Consider the following 12,126-nt stretch of genomic DNA (forward strand, 5'->3'; position numbering starts at 1 on the left):
GAGTCGATTCCAACTCCATAGGGTTTCCTAGCCTGTGATCTTCATGGGAGCAGATTGCCTGGTCTTTACTCTCACAAAGCAACTGGTGGGTTTGAAGAGCTGACCTTTTCGTTAGCAGTGAAATGCTTTACCACTGTGCCACCAAAGCTCCTTCAATTAATATTAGGGCCAAATAGATAAATAAAAACTATGAGATACTATGTAAAACAATATTATAACAAAAAATATTCACCTTCTCAATATTGAATCTTATTTTTCTTTCAGATAGGTGTAAATCATAAAATGTGATAAAACTAAATGTGAGACTCAGATAAATTTAGAAAATAAAATTAAATGCTCACTGAAAAATTTGTATTTCTTAGTTAACTTCCCAGCAATGGAAACCTTAGGAAAGGATACATGTAGGAAGGTAGAAGTAATAAATCCTCATGGCAGAAGGCCAAAGATCTCAAGTAGTTGATGTGTCTCTATCTGAACCCCAAACTCAAGAGACTTATTAAACTGATCCAACTCTAAGGAGAATTATTCTGCTGCTTGGAAAATTCTGTTGCATTTTCTGTAAGAAACATACGTTTTTAAAATGAATCAAATGGATTCTTGTATGCTTTCTTCAGTAGGTGATATCATGGCTGGTTCTTGATGGCACAAAGGGAAATTCTTCCTTCAGGAGATGTCCATATGGGCACAGGATCCTAATGAAAACTGTTGTTGTTACATGCCCTTGAGTTGATTTTTGACTCATAGTGACTCCATGTGACAGAGTAGAACTGCCCTATAGAGTTTTCTAGGCTGTATCTTTATGGAAGTAGATCACCATGTGGATCTTTCTGCTGTGGGGGTGGCTTGGTGGGTTCAAACCATCAACCTTTCAGTTACCAGCTGAGTTTATAACTGTTGGGCCTCTAGGGCTCCTTAATGAAAACTACCTCAAGCAAAAAGGTTGCAAGATTGAAACAGGACTTTGCATTAATACTTACTTGCATGCATATGTGTGTGCACACACAAACACATCTACACAGATAACCCTGAAACTTGCTTTTATGCCTAGGTGGCACATCCAAACAAAGCTTTGGCCTAGTGATCGTACACCTAACTCCTGAGTCACACCAACATAATAACTTCTGAGATTTCGATGCCTGCAAGCAATCACAGATTTATACTACTGCCTAAAATTCATCCACTAGTTGACTAACGCATCTCTTCCTTTCATATTTATACTTTCTTGAACTGTCCAATGCATGTCCTGGGCCAGTCTGAGTGGGAGATTTCCATTTCTGAAATGACTAAACTGATCCAAACAGGTGAGAATCACTAGAGTTAGTGAATATAGATCCCCATGTCACCTCACCAGCTACAGCATCAGCATCTAAATTTTCTTGGCTATACGTGGGGGCCTAATGCCACAGCCCTGATTCCCTTGGCAGTGATTAACAACAATCTATAATAAACCAAAACCACTTCTATCGAGTTGATTTCCTATTCATAGCGACCCTATAGGACAAAGCAGAACTGCCCCATAAGGTTTCCAAGGCTGTAAATCTTTCTGGAAGCAGACTGCCACATCTTTATCCTGTGGCATGGTTGGTGGATTTGAACCATTGACCTTTTGGTTGGCAGTTGACCACTTTAGCCACTGGGCAACCAGGGTTCCTTATGATCTATAATGAATCAAAAAACCAAACTCGTTGCTGATGAGTTGATTCTGACTCAGAGTGACTGTATAGGACAGAGTAGAACTGCCCCATAGGGTTTCCAAGGAGCAGCTGGTGGATTGGAACTGCCTACCTTTTGGTTAACAGCTGAGTGCTTAACCACTGTGCCACCAGGGCTCCATGGCCTGTAAGAGTAAGCTTCAAATATTCCTATGCATATGATTCACCTGGGAGGTCTTGTTAACATGCAAAATATGATTGAGCAGGCCTAGGGCAGACCATTATTAACTTTTTAACAAGCTCCCAGGTGATATCTCCACTACTGGTCTGAGGATCATACTTTGAATAGCAAAGGTAGCAGACCCTGAGAATTTCCTTGGAACAGCTGAAATTTTACCTGCAACAACTACCTATAGTATTCTGTTTGTAACACATATTCTTTTGATTACTGATCATGAAAAATATTTGTTGAGCACTTACTTTGTGCTAGGGAATATAATACTCTTCACACATAGTACTATCTTATTTATTTCTTACAAGAAGTCAGTAAATGAGGTATTAAAGATGACTTTCAACTTATAAATGAGGACCCTGAGACTCAGAGAAAATACTCAGGCGGATTCAAAGGTAATACATTCTCTTGTTTAAATGACAGGTTATTAGGATGCCTTTACCTTCCAAAGACTCAGAGAAGATGTGTCAACTGACAGTGTCTGGCAAGTGGGAATAGTTAAAAAATGGAAGTCCCCCCATGGACAAGAAATGAAAATAAGCAAATTTTTATGTACTTACACTTATCTATGAATGACAATTTAAAGTAGATTCAGTGAGTATTGGTTTTATAGGATACTTTTATTACTGTCTGAAATCCTAGTGCTAGGGAATTCATCCAATGCTTAGGTTTATTATTTGGGAATAAAATATAATGAGAGAAGATTAACAAAATGATGGAAATTAGAGATGATCTTAAAATTTGTTTTAAAAAAGACCCACTGTACACCTGGAAAATTTATCTGAAATTGTCAACTCAGAGACACATTTTGATAAGTCCATTAAAAAGTAAAGAAGAAGAAAAAAAATTCTTTGGTGTCCAGACACAACAGCCCCCCTCCAACAAACAAACAAAAATGGCAACAACAAAAAAGAAAGTTTGGCATTATACTTCTTGACTGCAACATATAGAACAAATAAAAGTAGAGCAATGTTTTTAAAAGAAACTCAAGGAAAGAAAGTATGATCTGAAATTTTATATCCAACTAGCTTGTTTTTCAACATCAAGGATATAGAAAATTAATGTTGAACAGTAAAGACCTGGAATATTTTACCTGTCCACCTTTCCTGAGTAATCATGGTAAGGAACAAGTTTCATTCAAACAAAAGGTGACTGGGGAAACTTTGGCAAAAGGACTGGTGGTGAATAATAAATATATTTGTTATCTAAGATTTAAAAATCTGAAACAAGGGTAGAAGAATATTAAGCAAATATTATATGTTCTCACCAGGTGGAAAAAATGCAAATAAAAACGAAAGGAGAGAGAGGAAAAAGAAAAAGTAAAAATTAGTTCATTGATTGCCATATATGTAATAGGCAGAAATCAAAAGATATTTAAAACTGACAAGCAAAATAGAAGAAGGCTAAAATGATCAAAAGAAGAAATAAAGCTTATCATAAAAGGTGTTAATATAAGGATATCAAATAGAATAAAAACATAAGCCACCTGTTTGTGGTTCTCTAGGGAAGCAAAACCAGTGAAGTGTGTGCATATACATATATGTGTGTATATATGTATACACACACCCACGTAGATCTCAAGGAAATGGCTAACATGGTTGTAGAGACTGGCAAGTCCCAAGTCTGTGGGTTGGGCATTGGGCTGGAGGCTTCTCCTGACTCACGTAGCTGTGGAGGTTGATGAAGCCAAGATTGGCAGTCAGATGGCAGGTCACTGGCTCACAGGCTGCAGAGGCCAACAAATTCCATGATCAGCCAGTAAGCTGTTAGCTCAAGTCCCAAGAACCAGAAGTCAGATGATGATGGGCTGTATGCAGGATCCAGAGCAAGAACCTGGAGCACCCATTTATATACTGGGGGCTGGCTACAACCCCAAGGAAACTCCCTTTCAACTGACTGGCTGCTCATAACAGATCTCATCACAGAGTTGACGCCATTATATCCCTGAAATTTTATATCCAACTAGCTTGTCTTTCAATATCAAATTACATCATAACTGCCAAAGCACTGAGACTCATGGCCCAGCCAAGTTGACACACAACCATCACAGTCCATCCTTGTCACCTTAGCACCTATACACATCTCCTTAAACCATACATATAGTCTTTAAATAAAGATAAAGTCATACTTGCACATCACATAATGCAACTAACACATGTACAACCCAAAATCTGCTAGCCCTGCTTACATCTTATATTTTATAAGAAAACAAAAACATTTGATGCACACAAACAAGGAAGAAATACTCATAACAATCACAGCCCTCATTTCTACAACGGGTTACGTGGTCATGGCTGCTATTTAGAACTACCTTCTTCTACCACTCATTCCATATTCCCCTTACCCTCAGCAATGCCTCAGCTGGTCACGGTTCTTTGCCTGGTAGGGGACCCAAACCTTCATTCCTGAGGGGTCTGGGACATTAGTAGTCATATCAGTATTGGGTTGCTGTAGTTTTCCATTGACTTTAATCACAGGGCATGGTAGTGCTAAGAGACACCCTAAGGGATAGCCTGTATTCCAGACATACTCTTCTTTATCTCCATTATGAATATCAATCCAGCTTCCCCTTGGTAATCAGGATCAATCACACCAGCCAATATGGTTAACTCTCTTCTTTTCCTGTTGATCCAGAGGCATGAGGAGCCCAAAGTGGCCAGGTGGCATTCTGAACTTCCAGTTCAATGGAATCAGTGATATGTCTCTAGGTGGGAGCATTCCTCCCTTTGGAACTAAGACCTCTAGACCTGCAGTGCATAGGGTCGTGGGGAGAGAAAACAAAAATCTTGTGAGTCACTATTAGGGTCACTAGGGGTAATAGTGAATGTTATCACTCCCATCTCCACTCCTTGAACCTTGGACCCATGAGTGCTGGTTATGGGAGAAACAATGCCATATATTGGACATGTTTAGAGCATATACAGCCTCCTGGAGAAGGCCGGAGAATATTGCCTCAATCCTTCAAGGTACTACCACATAGTTGGTGCCATAAAATTGTGTCATTAGATGGCCATTCTATTATCCTATCAAATCAGCCACTTCAGGATGGTGGAAACATGGCAAGACCAGTGAATTCTATGAGCATGGGCCCATTGCCATACTTTATCTGCTGTGGAGTGAATCCCTTATCAGAGGCAATGCTGTGTGGGATACCATGATGATGGATAGGGCATTCTGTGAGTTCATGGATAATAATTTTGGCAGAAGCATTGTGTGTAGGGAAGCCAAATCCGTATCCAGAGTAAGTATTTATCCCAGTAAGAACAAAACACTACCCTTTCCATGATGGAAGCGCTCCAATATAATCAACCTGCCACCAGGTTGCTGAGTGATCTTCTCGAGGGATGGTGCCGTATCAGGGGCTCAGTGCTGGTCTCTGTTGCTGGTAGACTGGGCACTGAGCAGTGGCTGTATCCAAGTCAGCCCTGGTAAGTGGAAGTCCATGTTGCTGAACTCATGCATAACTTCCATCCCTGCCACCATGGCCACTTTGCTCATGAACCCATCGGGGAATGACAAGAGTGGCTGGGAAAAGAGGATGACTGGTTTTCAAAGAACATGTCATCCTAACCACCTGACTATTAAAATCCTCCTCTGCCAAGGGCATGAGATACAAATATTTTCACTTCTGCGGCCCATTTGGAAAGGTCCATCCACATGCCTCTTCCCCATACCTCCTTGTTATCAATTTTCCAATTAAGTTCCTTTCAAGTCCTTGAACATCCTGCCAAACCACTGGCCACAGCTCATGAATCAGTATACAATTACACATGGCCATTTCTCCTTCCAAGCCCAGTGAACAACCAGGTGCATTGCTCAAAGTTCTGCCCATTGGGGGGATTTCCCTTCAACACTGTCGTTCAGGGAGGTCCCTGAAAGGGGTTGCAGTGCTGCCCTGTCTACTTTCCACTGCTGCCTGCATTATTATGCAGACTGATCTGTAAACCAGGCATGCATTTTCTTTTCCTCAGTCAGCTGATCATAAGGAACTCCCCATGTAGCCATAGGTGTAGGCTGGGACAGGGCAGGTAGCGTGACAGGAATGGCGACCATGGGCATTTGGGCTACTTCTTCATGCAACTTACTTGTGCCTTCAGGTCCTGCCTGGTGGGCCTGATCCTGTATATACCTGTCACGGATTGAACAGTGTCCCCATGATGCCCAGTATTGCGTGGTTGTCCACCATTTTGTGATCTGATGTGATTATCCCATGTGCTGTAAATTCTAACCTGTTTGATGTTAATGAGGCAGGATCAGGGGCAGTTATGTTAATGAGGCAGGATTCAACCTACTGGATTAGGATGTATCCTGAGTTAATCTCTTTTGAGATATAAAAGGGAGAATTGAGCAGAGAGGAGAGGGACCTCATATCACCAAGAAAGAAGAGCCAGGAGTGCAGAGTGTCCTTTGGACCCAGGATTCCTGAGCTAAGAACGTCCTAGATCGGGGAAAGATTGATGACAAGGACATCACCCCAGAGCCAACACAGAGAGAAAGCCTTCCCCTGGAGTTGGTGCCATGAATTCAGACTTCTAGCCTCCTAGTCTGTGAGAGAATAAATTTCTGTTTGTTAAAGCCATCAACTTGTGGTATTTCTATTACAGCAGCACTAACTAGATAACTCAGACAATACCACTTCCATTTAATGATGGAGTGCTGTTGTGAATGTCCTATTTTAAGGCTCTGTAGGTCAGGTATTACTCAGTTCACAATGGGCATATTAAGCCACATGGTGACTTTGTGGCCATGGTTAAACATTCAGTCTCTACTAAGATCTAGTAACAAACCAAAAGCTGTTTCTCAAAAGGAGAGTAGTTACCTGCAGAGGATGGCAGGGCTTTGCTCCAAAATCCAAAGGATCTAGGCTGTCATTCACCAATAGGGGCCTGCCAAAGACTCCAAACAGCCTCTCCAGTGGCCACTGACACTGGATCAGCTGGATCAAATGGCCCAGGTGCCAGAGCAGCTTATAAGGCAGCCTGAACCTGTTACAGAGCCTTCTCTTGTTCTGGGCCCCACTCAAAACCAGCAGCTTTTCAAGTCACTTGATAAATAGGCCAGAGTAGCACACCCAAGTGAAGGATATGCTGCCTCCAAAATCCAAAGAAGCCCACCAGGCATTGTACTTCCTTTTTAGTTGTAGGAGGGGCCAGATGCAAGAATTGATCCTTCACTTTACAAGGAATATCTGTGTATGCACCACACCACTGAACCCCTAGAAATTTCACTGAGGTAGAAGGTGCCTGAATTTTTGCTGGGTTAATTTCCCACCATTTAGTATGCAAATATCTTACCAATAAATCTAGAGTCATTGATACTTCTTTCTTACTATGTCCAGTCAGCATAATAATATCATCAATGTAATGGACCATGTGATGTCTTGTGGAAGGGAAAGGTGGTCAAGGTCCCTGCTAATTAAATTATGACATAGAGTTGGAGAGTTAATATACTTTGAGGTAGGACAATGAAGGTGTATTGCTGGCCTTGCCAGCTGAGGTAAACTGCTTTTGGTGGTCCTTTGAAACAGGTATAGAGAAAAAGGCATTACCCCGGTACCAGGAGATGTATTAATTTCCTAAAGTAATGAAACCACATCCGGAACAGCAGCTGCAATTATAGTCACCACCTGGTTAAGTTTTATATAATCCACTGTCATTTTCCAAGATCTATCCATTTTTTCCACAAGTCAAATAGGTGAGTTCAATGGGGATGGGGTGGGAGTCACCACCCATGAATCCTTCAAGTCTTTGATGGTGGCAGTAATTTCTGCAATTCCTCCAGGGATGTGGTAGTGCTTTTGGCTTACTATTTTCCTAGGTATGGGCAGTTCTAATGGTGTCCACTTGGTTTTCTGTACCATAATAGCCCTTACTCCACATGGCAGGGATCCATTGTGGGGGTTCTGCCAGTTGCTGAGTATATCTATTCCAGTAATGCATTCTGAACTGGGGACATCACTACAGGATGGGTATGGTGGCCCACTGTGAGATGGGCATACACTAAGACTGTTAATAACTTGACCTCCATATGCCCCCACTCTGGGTGGTGGGCCACAGTGATGTTTTGTGTGCCCTGGAATTAGTGTCAGTTCAGAGCCAGTGTCCAATAATCCCCCAAAAGTCTAATTATTTCCTTTTACCCAATGAACAGTCACTCTCATAAAAGGCTATAGATTCCTTTGGGGAAGGCTGGGAGAAAGATTAACAGTATACATTTTTGGAAGTGTAGTGGGGTCCTTCCTCATGGTCACCTGGCTTCCTCTTCATTCAAAAAGTTGTAAGTCTGTAAACTTGATCAAGTCTGGGAACTGACTGAAGGTCTGTGACTCTCTGTTCTGGTGATTCAACTTAGACTGCCGTTTTCTTCACCTAGAATTCTTCTTCTTACAGGAAATATCTCCAATAGACTGTCTATGCCTCTTCCAATGCCTGCTTCCCTACACTTTCCTCTTAGGAAAGAGGAGTAGGTTCATTTGAGACACCCTAGCTTCTCTAAAAAGCCCTAAGGGGATAATCTGGTGTTTGAAGAGGAGTTTTAGCTCCAGAAACCAAAACCAGGAGAGAGGAGTGAGAATGAGAGAGAAAGAGAGACAGTGAAGTGAGGGAATGTATATTTTTGAGCTAAAAATTTGTTATTGGTGAAGAGGTAGGCACTTTATTATGATCATTTTTTTAGTTTCATTTTCGTAAATATTATACATATACATAGTTTAACACTCTGAAAGTCCTAGAAGGCTTAAAATAAAAAATAGAAGTTCCCTTTCCTACCTTACCTCTGATTCCCTCTCCTCAGAATCAATCACTTTAACACTTAAAACCCACTGCTGGAGAGTAGATTCCATCTCATAGCGACCCTATAGGACAGAGTAGAACTGCCCCATAGAGTTTCCAAGGAGCACCTGGTGGATTCGAACTGCTGACCTCTTGGTTAGGAGCCGTAGCACTGAACCACTACGCCACCAGGGTTTCCACCTATAGCTGTGTCTTTAGTATCTCCCTCCATAAAAACAGCATGCTTATATTGTTATTTCTTTTTAATTTTTTCATTGCGGTTTCAGCGAAAGTTTACAGCTCAAGTTAGTTTCTCATACAAAAATTGATACACACATTGTTATATGACCCTGGTTGTTCTCCCTGTAATGTGACAGCACACTTCTCCTTTCTACCCTGCATTTCCGGTGTCCATTCAACCGGCTCCTGTACCCCTCCGCCTTCTCATCTCGCCTGCGGACAGGAGCTGCCCGTTTAGTCTCATGCATCTACTTGAGCTAAGAAGCACACTCTTCACAGGTATCATTTTATGTCTTATAGTGCAGTCTAATCTTTGTCTCAAGAGCTGGCTTTGGAAATGGTTTTAGTTTTGGGCTAACAGAGAGTCCAGGGGCCATGTCCTCCTGGGTCCCTCCAGTCTCAGTCAGACCATTAAGTCTGGTCTTTTTACTAGAATTTGAGTTCTGCACTCCTTTTTTCTCCTGCTCCATCAGGGGCTCTCTTATGTGTTCCCTGGCAGGGTGCTCATACTGTTATTCCTTGATCAAAAATTTTTAAGTCGTTTTTATATGCTATCTACTGATTTTTTTTTTTAATATGGAAGCTGATCATTTAGGTTTCCTACATGTACCCCCAATACACATTCAGACATATAAATTTTTCTTTTCCTGATCTTATTATTATGATTTTTAAGATGCATGTTTCTGTTTACATTATTATTAATATAATTAATAACTGAAGTACACAGGGAATACAGTTCTTGTATAAGTTTTTTTTCCTCCTTAGAGTTAATAATTGCCTTTTTTTTTTTCTTGCTTGGTTTTTATATACCTTAACTTTCCACCAGAAATGAGGATTATGTTTCAAACAAGTGTCTGTATTTTCTCTGTATTAGAATTTCCTTCTGGCGCCCCCTATCCCCTTGATTCAATCTAGACTCATGGTGCTCCAGGACTCTCCACAGCTGACACTGCTCACCGTTAATCAAGGGATTTCCTCGCCCCCTTGCAGCCTACACCCTCTCCTGTATTGTATCTCTTTGTATCAGCTTCTTAGTTGGAGCCTATGTTTCTCTATTTTTGGCTTGTTCCCTCATTTTGGTGGTGCTTATCTTCAGATACCTTCCTGCAAAAGATTTACTAGGAGGTAAATCTTTTTTTAAATCTTTAGAAGTATTTGAAAGTGTTAAATAGCTTTTTTTTTTTTTTAATTCCAAAACATTTTTTATTTATTTGAGTGTAGAATTCTGAGTTGGAGAAATTCGACAGGGAAGTCTGTCCCTAAACAAATTCCATACCTACATGCAAAATCTCTAAATACTTTTTATTGCCTCATTTTTAAATCTGAATGGATGAGACAATCTGGGTATAGGGAATGTGTAGTACTGTCAGACACAAATAGGAGAAGTTCACTGGGGTCAGCATGTAGTCTTTCATTTTGTTCAGTATGTAGCCTTTCATTTAAATCACTCTGCCCACTGCTATGCCTACAGTCTCCAGAATTTTCCTGGTTTAACTCCACCAGGGAGTAAACCTTCAGTTTTATTATGGATTGGTAAAGTAGCGCCTGGATGGACAGGTTGAGAAAGGAAATCCAGGAGTCCTGTATACTCCTCCTATGCCTTTTCTTCTATGCTTATCCCAATTTAGAGAAGCCCATGATACCTCTAATTCTTGACACTATCTGGGTTCTGCAGTGAAAATCACCTTGATTCCTGTCTTCATCTAGAAGTTATTAGTTTTATTCCATCTGCTTATTCAACGGCAATGGGTTTGTTTTTTGCTTAGTCAGTATTCATCCAACTGCTTTAAATGTGTCGTTACTATCTCTACTGTGCTACTGTTCTCTCTTCTTCTTTCTATGTTCATGCTGTTTTTATTCTCTTACTGACGTCTTAGTGGGGTATTGTGAAGAAATGTTGGTAAATGCAGGTATGTCATCTGATATATTTAACCAGAAAGCCCAAAGGAAATATTTACATATAATCTGTATTTCTCTTTGTGTCTATTAGTAGAAAGATAAAGGCCACATTAGTCTGTCTCAGGAATGGCTGGCTTCAACTACACTGGTGTTAACCATAGGGTCTTCTATCTGCTGGGCATTCCAGGCCGAGAAGACTTACACATGTGGATTTCCATCCCCTTCTTCATCTCCTATGTCTTCGTTCTCCTTGGGAATGGTCTGCTCATTTTCATTATCCTCACCAAGAGCAGCCTCCATGAACCTATGTACCTTTTCCTCTGTATGCTGGCTGGAGTTGACATTGTCTTTGCTACCTCCACAGAGCCCAAGGCATTGGCCATTTTCTGGTGCAATTATAGAGAAATTTCTCTTAACGGCTGCATTGCTGAGCTCTACTTCCAGCATTCCTCCTTCAGCTCTGAGTCAGGCATCTTGCTGATTATGGCATTTGACCGCTACATTGCAATATGTTACCCACTGAGATATACTTCGATTCTTACCCACTCCCTGATTGGGAAAATTGGGGTGGCTGTTTTTTTGAGAGCACATTGTACAATTTTTCCCATGATATTTCTTCTGAAGAGGCTGACTTTTTGCATAACATCCTTCCACATACATTCTGTGAACACATTGGCTTGGCCAAGTATGCCTGTGATGACATCCACATAAATATCTGGTATGGGTTTTTTGTCTTAATGTCCACAATGATCTTAGATGTTGTCCTCATTTTTGTTTCCTATGTTCTGATTCTCCATGCTGTCTTTCACATTCCTTCCCAAGATGCTTGCAACAAAGCTCTCAAAACATGCGGCTCCCATGTCTGTGTCGTTATTTTCTTTTATGTGCCTGGAATCTTCTCAGGTCTCACACAGCGCTTTGGACACCACATACCACATGTCCATATCTTGCTGGGCAATGTCACCATGCTTGCTCCACCTATGCTGAATCCCATCATTTACGGGGTCAAGACTAAGCAGATATGAGACCAAGTGGTCTATGTGTTTTTTCCAAAGCAGAAATGACTGGGGATGGCAGAGACGATTTCTCAGAAATTTTGGCCCTCCATGAGTTATATTTTGGTAACTGAACAGAAAAATAAAAACTGAGTCACTAGGAAAAATAGCTGTTTGACTTCTGGACCTTTGGAGCAACTTACCTGAGGTTGTGGGACTTGCCTCTCTAATAATCTGAAAGTAGGAGTCATGTCTAACTCTATAAACAACCGAGTTTTGAGTATAGTCAATGTAATCCTGAGTTTTGTTCAGGTAATTATTAAGTTTTCTGCTTTGAG

General features: G+C 41.0%; 1 pseudogene; it reads left to right on the forward strand.

Annotated features, from left to right (window-relative positions):
• The first annotated feature begins 10,919 nt into the window (after nt 1–10,919).
• On the forward strand, nt 10,920–11,857 carry LOC126079148 (olfactory receptor 52B4-like; annotated as a pseudogene).
• Nucleotides 11,858–12,126: the final 269 nt, after the last annotated feature.

This window comes from Elephas maximus, chromosome 7 (genome assembly GCF_024166365.1).
Source record: "Elephas maximus indicus isolate mEleMax1 chromosome 7, mEleMax1 primary haplotype, whole genome shotgun sequence".
In the NCBI taxonomy this organism is placed as follows: Eukaryota; Metazoa; Chordata; class Mammalia; order Proboscidea; family Elephantidae; genus Elephas; species Elephas maximus.